Source organism: Syngnathus leptorhynchus, chromosome 1 (genome assembly GCF_054491065.1).
Source record: "Syngnathus leptorhynchus isolate UIUO chromosome 1, UIUO_Slep, whole genome shotgun sequence".
In the NCBI taxonomy this organism is placed as follows: domain Eukaryota; kingdom Metazoa; phylum Chordata; class Actinopteri; order Syngnathiformes; family Syngnathidae; genus Syngnathus; species Syngnathus leptorhynchus.
The window spans coordinates 1,395,001-1,402,778 of record NC_141195.1 but is presented as its reverse complement, the minus strand read 5'-3'; the positions used below and the strand labels follow the sequence as shown (position 1 = coordinate 1,402,778).

The following is a 7,778-nucleotide window of genomic DNA, read 5'->3' as shown; positions in this document are numbered from 1 at the left end:
ACGTTCTACATTTGTTTGCCTTAAACCATGTTTATATTATCTTTTGTATATGTATCCAAGTCTGACTAACACCATCTACAATCATGCTACAGTTGAATTATTAAATAAATAAATAAACTATTTATTGTGTTTATACGGAGTAGAGATGAACGCTAATGCTAAATTCTTTATTCAGCAACTTTTTATTTTTCCCCACTTGTGTCTCACATAGCAGTACAATTCCCCTGGCGCACCACAGTGCACCCCACTGACATTATGCGAAACCAACAACATATTATATAATATTACAGTTTCAACATACGATAATACCACACCACTGACTTTAACATTAATAATAAGAAACAGCATTCCGACGTAACGTAACGTAACTTTTTCAAGTCAAATACAGTGCTTTTGCCCCACTACTGTTTTTAAACCAGCTCAGTGGCCTAGTAGTAGAGTGTCCGCCCTGAGACTGGAAGGTTGTGGGTTCAACCCCCGGCCCGGGTCATACCAAAGACTATAAAAATGGAACCCATTGCCTCCCTGCTTGGCACTCAGCATTAAGGGTTGGAATTGGAGGGGGTTAGATCACCAAATGACTCCCGAGCGCGGCACCGCTGCTGCTCACTGCTCCCCTCTCCCCCAGGGGATGGATCAAAATCACATGGGGATGGGTTAAATGCAGAGGACAAATTTCACCACACCCAGATGTGTGTGACGATGATCATTGGGACTTTTTTTTTTTTTTCTAACTTTAACTTTATTCAGCTGGAAAAAATAAATCATTCTGTTTTTTTTGGTCAGAAAATCACCAACTTGGTTTGGTTTTCATGTTTTGTGTTTCCGCTATTTAAATGTGAATTTGAACACATTTAAATCAAGTCCCATTTATTCATTTTATTCTTGTTGATATTATTTCATTTGTTATTTATTGAATCAGTAAAACATTTTACGTCTTTTGACGGTTTATTGTGGTGCCTGGAAGAAAACAATTGAATTGACTTTGTTTCTTACTTCCTTATTTTATTCATATTGCTGTGGTTGTTTACGGCAATGGGTCCCATTTTACTAGTCTTTGGTATGACCTGGCCAAGTATGGAAGACCAAACCTTCCAGTGTCAGGGTGGACACTACCACGAGGCCACTGAACTGGAACTTTTGTATTGTTTTCAGTTCATATAAACTTTTAGCTTGTATATTTTTTTATTATTATTATTTTAGCAGATGCACTAATCGTTTGGCATTTTTAATTTTGTTGTACATGTGACAATGACAAAGATCTATCTATTTATCTATCTGTGTAACTAATAAAGTTGTGATGCTATGCCCAAACAGCTTTGTTTTTTTTTTGTTTTTTTTCGACTCCAGCCCGCATAAAAGCGGGTGGAGACTTCAAGGTGCCCTTATTACAGCAAACCTGAAGACAGAGGTGAGTGGTTTCACAGGTAGCTCCCCTCCAACTTAAAATTAGATTTTTGATAAACACTGAGGCATGTGCCTAGTTCATTTTTTAATTAATTATTTTAGCCTGGACTGATGTCATGTTGTGCAAATTATAATTTCCAAACCAGGTGGAAGTTAAGTATTCTAAGATCCTCTCTTTTCATTTACTATACTTGAAAACGATATTGTCCTGTTGTCAAAATGCAACTTTTCTGAGGTATATTCTGATGAATTTGGTATGAATTTACTCCATCTGATGGATGAAAGTGAAAATAAGTTGTAAAACAAACATAGGTAGCACTTTTAAATCTGCTATATTGTTTTACCTGTGAAAATTAATGCTGTATCATAAAAAGGCTGTTCAAAGTCTGTAAGCAAAGGTTTTCCACGAGGAAAATTGGCTGTCCATGTGTGCGCAGTGGGACAAAATGGCCGTATGCATGTGCTTGCAATTGGAGTTAACGAGGAATGACATTGCTGGTTTAAAGTTAAAGTCCATACACAAACAAACAAAGGATAATTAATAAAATCACATGCTACGAAAACAAGCAACAGTTAATGTTGCTTTGGCTGCTTTCGGTCATCACTTTTGCAATTGGATTGAGTGAAGGCAAAATGATTCAACTTGTCCCCAAATGCAGCAGTGGGATGTGATATGCCAAATTGCCAACTACTTTGCACATTTTTAGACATTCACTTCACATACTTGGAATCACATGCTCATAAATATAAAAAGTCTGGATCTTAATTGTCACTTTCTCTTTCAGAATGAACAAAAAAATACTAAGTGCCAAAGTGGTGGGCGTGAGGAAAGACACCTGGGCCAGAGGCTGGAAGCCAGACGGTGTGTCCGGCTTCCAGATGGATGGCAGTTACAATAATGTGACTGTTGCCCTCTGTGACGGTACCAGTCAAATGAAGGTGACTCTGTTTAGTCACCTGGCTGGAATGGTCACAGAGGGCAACCGTTATGTTTTTGCACATTTTGCAATGGACGCGGCAAACCCGAAAGTGCTCCACTGTAAATCGGCCAGCAAGGTCTACATGGGGGCGGAGGTGGAGTGCACCGATGCCTTAAAGGCTGAGGCGCTAGCCTTAATTTTCCCCCCCTCGTTCCCAATGTCGCTCTGTGAAGTAATTAAAAACCCTCCTGAGGGACTGATCGACATTGAGGGCCGTGTTGAAAGTGTAAGTTTACTTAACACACAAATGTATGTTTAAATATATATTTTAAAAAAAAGTGTTCCCTTGCATTAAACATTGTCTGTTTGTTCCAAATTAGAAACAGCAGAGCAGATTGGTGTCTGTGCGCGGGGCTCGGTTGGCGCCATTGAGCGTCATTTTCGTGAAACAAGTAATTGATTTGTCGATTTACTGTTATTGTACTTCACACATGCGCATACTGAAGTAATATTTGGTTTCAAACTATTGCAGGAAGAAGCTGTGGTGAGACTGGGAGTGTGGAGGGAGGCGAACTTGACCCCAATCAAGGTCGGGGCATTTTACACATTTTCACACGTCAACGCTGTGACAAATGAATTTGGACTGTCCCTCAACACGACCCAACATTCAAAGATATCTGTGAGTAGAAAAAGGCTGTGAAAAGGAATTTAATCAATTTCGGTTGTTTTGAATGAACGAGTATAATATCACGAATGCCGGCTTTCCATAAAATCTCGTTCACATTTTACAACTTTACGAGAAAGGCTGTTGAATTGTGACCAGCGTGTCTGCGAACAACCCCCCCCAGGTGGGGACAAAACGGTACAGATAATGGAAGGACTTCATGGGCACCCTGTGAATTAGTAATTGCATGTGATGTGACCGTGATGAATTCACTTTTAACTTTATTGACTTATTTGTGACCTTTTGAGGTATATAATTCTTCAGTTTTCACCTGAGCAAACCTAATTGTGTTTTTCTTCACTAGCTCTACGAGTCAACGGTCCAATTTGTCGCCATTGGAGTAATGATGGGAGAGGAGGAGATCAAGTTGGTGGATGGGGGGGGGGGGGGGGGGGGGGGGGGGAAATAAGTATTGGCCTGAGTGTTTGGCGCAAGGCTTTTTCCCACATGCCAAAAATACCACAAGATGGACTCTCCCTTAAACTTGTGTATTCACAGGGAGAAGTGGCTGAAATATGTCAATAAACATTCTATTTTGCCAATGCTGTCAATTTGCCTACATTGATTTTACTTGGACATTCACTTATTCATTGAATTTTATTTTTTTGCTTTGAAAATAATTGCAAATTTGTTTGTCTATGTGAAGCTCTTTGAGACTGCTTGTGATTTAGGGTTATGTAAATATATTTGACTTGACTTCTATGAGTAGCCAGCAAGGAACATTGTCAGGAAGCCGTTTTAGTTTTTCTGCTTTTCCTGAACATATCCTTCGTGTTTTTATAGTATCTTCTTGGGTATTGCCTGCTGGTCGACATGCATGCAGACAAAGAACAGCCTGGCCTTTAACTGTTGGAAACTTGTCCCTATGGTTTAACTCTATAAAGCCTCAGATACGTACAGTCTGCTTTGTGTTCTCCTTTATTTATTTGTTTTTTGTTTATTTATTGTTTATTCATACATTTATTTTTGGCTGTGCTTTGAACTCTGAAGTTATCATTTTGATTTGCACAACTGCTGGACGTTCTACATTTGTTTGCCTTAAACCATGTTTATATTATCTTTTGTATATGTATCCAAGTCTGACTAACACCATCTACAATCATGCTACAGTTGAATTATTAAATAAATAAATAAACTATTTATTGTGTTTATACGGAGTAGAGATGAACGCTAATGCTAAATTCTTTATTCAGCAACTTTTTATTTTTCCCCACTTGTGTCTCACATAGCAGTACAATTCCCCTGGCGCACCACAGTGCACCCCACTGACATTATGCGAAACCAACAACATATTATATAATATTACAGTTTCAACATACGATAATACCACACCACTGACTTTAACATTAATAATAAGAAACAGCATTCCGACGTAACGTAACGTAACTTTTTCAAGTCAAATACAGTGCTTTTGCCCCACTACTGTTTTTAAACCAGCTCAGTGGCCTAGTAGTAGAGTGTCCGCCCTGAGACTGGAAGGTTGTGGGTTCAACCCCCGGCCCGGGTCATACCAAAGACTATAAAAATGGAACCCATTGCCTCCCTGCTTGGCACTCAGCATTAAGGGTTGGAATTGGAGGGGGTTAGATCACCAAATGACTCCCGAGCGCGGCACCGCTGCTGCTCACTGCTCCCCTCTCCCCCAGGGGATGGATCAAAATCACATGGGGATGGGTTAAATGCAGAGGACAAATTTCACCACACCCAGATGTGTGTGACGATGATCATTGGGACTTTTTTTTTTTTTTCTAACTTTAACTTTATTCAGCTGGAAAAAATAAATCATTCTGTTTTTTTTGGTCAGAAAATCACCAACTTGGTTTGGTTTTCATGTTTTGTGTTTCCGCTATTTAAATGTGAATTTGAACACATTTAAATCAAGTCCCATTTATTCATTTTATTCTTGTTGATATTATTTCATTTGTTATTTATTGAATCAGTAAAACATTTTACGTCTTTTGACGGTTTATTGTGGTGCCTGGAAGAAAACAATTGAATTGACTTTGTTTCTTACTTCCTTATTTTATTCATATTGCTGTGGTTGTTTACGGCAATGGGTCCCATTTTACTAGTCTTTGGTATGACCTGGCCAAGTATGGAAGACCAAACCTTCCAGTGTCAGGGTGGACACTACCACGAGGCCACTGAACTGGAACTTTTGTATTGTTTTCAGTTCATATAAACTTTTAGCTTGTATATTTTTTTATTATTATTATTTTAGCAGATGCACTAATCGTTTGGCATTTTTAATTTTGTTGTACATGTGACAATGACAAAGATCTATCTATTTATCTATCTGTGTAACTAATAAAGTTGTGATGCTATGCCCAAACAGCTTTGTTTTTTTTTTGTTTTTTTTCGACTCCAGCCCGCATAAAAGCGGGTGGAGACTTCAAGGTGCCCTTATTACAGCAAACCTGAAGACAGAGGTGAGTGGTTTCACAGGTAGCTCCCCTCCAACTTAAAATTAGATTTTTGATAAACACTGAGGCATGTGCCTAGTTCATTTTTTAATTAATTATTTTAGCCTGGACTGATGTCATGTTGTGCAAATTATAATTTCCAAACCAGGTGGAAGTTAAGTATTCTAAGATCCTCTCTTTTCATTTACTATACTTGAAAACGATATTGTCCTGTTGTCAAAATGCAACTTTTCTGAGGTATATTCTGATGAATTTGGTATGAATTTACTCCATCTGATGGATGAAAGTGAAAATAAGTTGTAAAACAAACATAGGTAGCACTTTTAAATCTGCTATATTGTTTTACCTGTGAAAATTAATGCTGTATCATAAAAAGGCTGTTCAAAGTCTGTAAGCAAAGGTTTTCCACGAGGAAAATTGGCTGTCCATGTGTGCGCAGTGGGACAAAATGGCCGTATGCATGTGCTTGCAATTGGAGTTAACGAGGAATGACATTGCTGGTTTAAAGTTAAAGTCCATACACAAACAAACAAAGGATAATTAATAAAATCACATGCTACGAAAACAAGCAACAGTTAATGTTGCTTTGGCTGCTTTCGGTCATCACTTTTGCAATTGGATTGAGTGAAGGCAAAATGATTCAACTTGTCCCCAAATGCAGCAGTGGGATGTGATATGCCAAATTGCCAACTACTTTGCACATTTTTAGACATTCACTTCACATACTTGGAATCACATGCTCATAAATATAAAAAGTCTGGATCTTAATTGTCACTTTCTCTTTCAGAATGAACAAAAAAATACTAAGTGCCAAAGTGGTGGGCGTGAGGAAAGACACCTGGGCCAGAGGCTGGAAGCCAGACGGTGTGTCCGGCTTCCAGATGGATGGCAGTTACAATAATGTGACTGTTGCCCTCTGTGACGGTACCAGTCAAATGAAGGTGACTCTGTTTAGTCACCTGGCTGGAATGGTCACAGAGGGCAACCGTTATGTTTTTGCACATTTTGCAATGGACGCGGCAAACCCGAAAGTGCTCCACTGTAAATCGGCCAGCAAGGTCTACATGGGGGCGGAGGTGGAGTGCACCGATGCCTTAAAGGCTGAGGCGCTAGCCTTAATTTTCCCCCCCTCGTTCCCAATGTCGCTCTGTGAAGTAATTAAAAACCCTCCTGAGGGACTGATCGACATTGAGGGCCGTGTTGAAAGTGTAAGTTTACTTAACACACAAATGTATGTTTAAATATATATTTTAAAAAAAAGTGTTCCCTTGCATTAAACATTGTCTGTTTGTTCCAAATTAGAAACAGCAGAGCAGATTGGTGTCTGTGCGCGGGGCTCGGTTGGCGCCATTGAGCGTCATTTTCGTGAAACAAGTAATTGATTTGTCGATTTACTGTTATTGTACTTCACACATGCGCATACTGAAGTAATATTTGGTTTCAAACTATTGCAGGAAGAAGCTGTGGTGAGACTGGGAGTGTGGAGGGAGGCGAACTTGACCCCAATCAAGGTCGGGGCATTTTACACATTTTCACACGTCAACGCTGTGACAAATGAATTTGGACTGTCCCTCAACACGACCCAACATTCAAAGATATCTGTGAGTAGAAAAAGGCTGTGAAAAGGAATTTAATCAATTTCGGTTGTTTTGAATGAACGAGTATAATATCACGAATGCCGGCTTTCCATAAAATCTCGTTCACATTTTACAACTTTACGAGAAAGGCTGTTGAATTGTGACCAGCGTGTCTGCGAACAACCCCCCCCAGGTGGGGACAAAACGGTACAGATAATGGAAGGACTTCATGGGCACCCTGTGAATTAGTAATTGCATGTGATGTGACCGTGATGAATTCACTTTTAACTTTATTGACTTATTTGTGACCTTTTGAGGTATATAATTCTTCAGTTTTCACCTGAGCAAACCTAATTGTGTTTTTCTTCACTAGCTCTACGAGTCAACGGTCCAATTTGTCGCCATTGGAGTAATGATGGGAGAGGAGGAGATCAAGTTGGTGGATGGGGGGGGGGGGGGGGGGGGGGGGGAAATAAGTATTGGCCTGAGTGTTTGGCGCAAGGCTTTTTCCCACATGCCAAAAATACCACAAGATGGACTCTCCCTTAAACTTGTGTATTCACAGGGAGAAGTGGCTGAAATATGTCAATAAACATTCTATTTTGCCAATGCTGTCAATTTGCCTACATTGATTTCTGCCAAAGTTTGGGGTTGGATGGGGTGCAGTTGCACTATTCATTGGGAAGAGTTTAAATTTTCTGTTTGAAAGTACAGCTCTTCGTGCCAC

General features: G+C 39.6%; 1 protein-coding gene across 1 annotated transcript in view; it reads right to left on the bottom strand.

Annotated features, from left to right (window-relative positions):
- Nucleotides 1-3,466: 3,466 nt before the first annotated feature.
- Nucleotides 3,467-7,778, bottom strand: part of LOC147061380 (dnaJ homolog subfamily C member 5-like) — a 44,903-nt gene continuing 40,591 nt past the window's right edge. Inside the window, exon 6 of the mRNA XM_085917731.1 lies at nt 3,467-7,778. This exon is cut by the window's right edge and continues 4,541 nt beyond it. The gene's annotated coding sequence lies outside the window, so the exon portion shown is untranslated.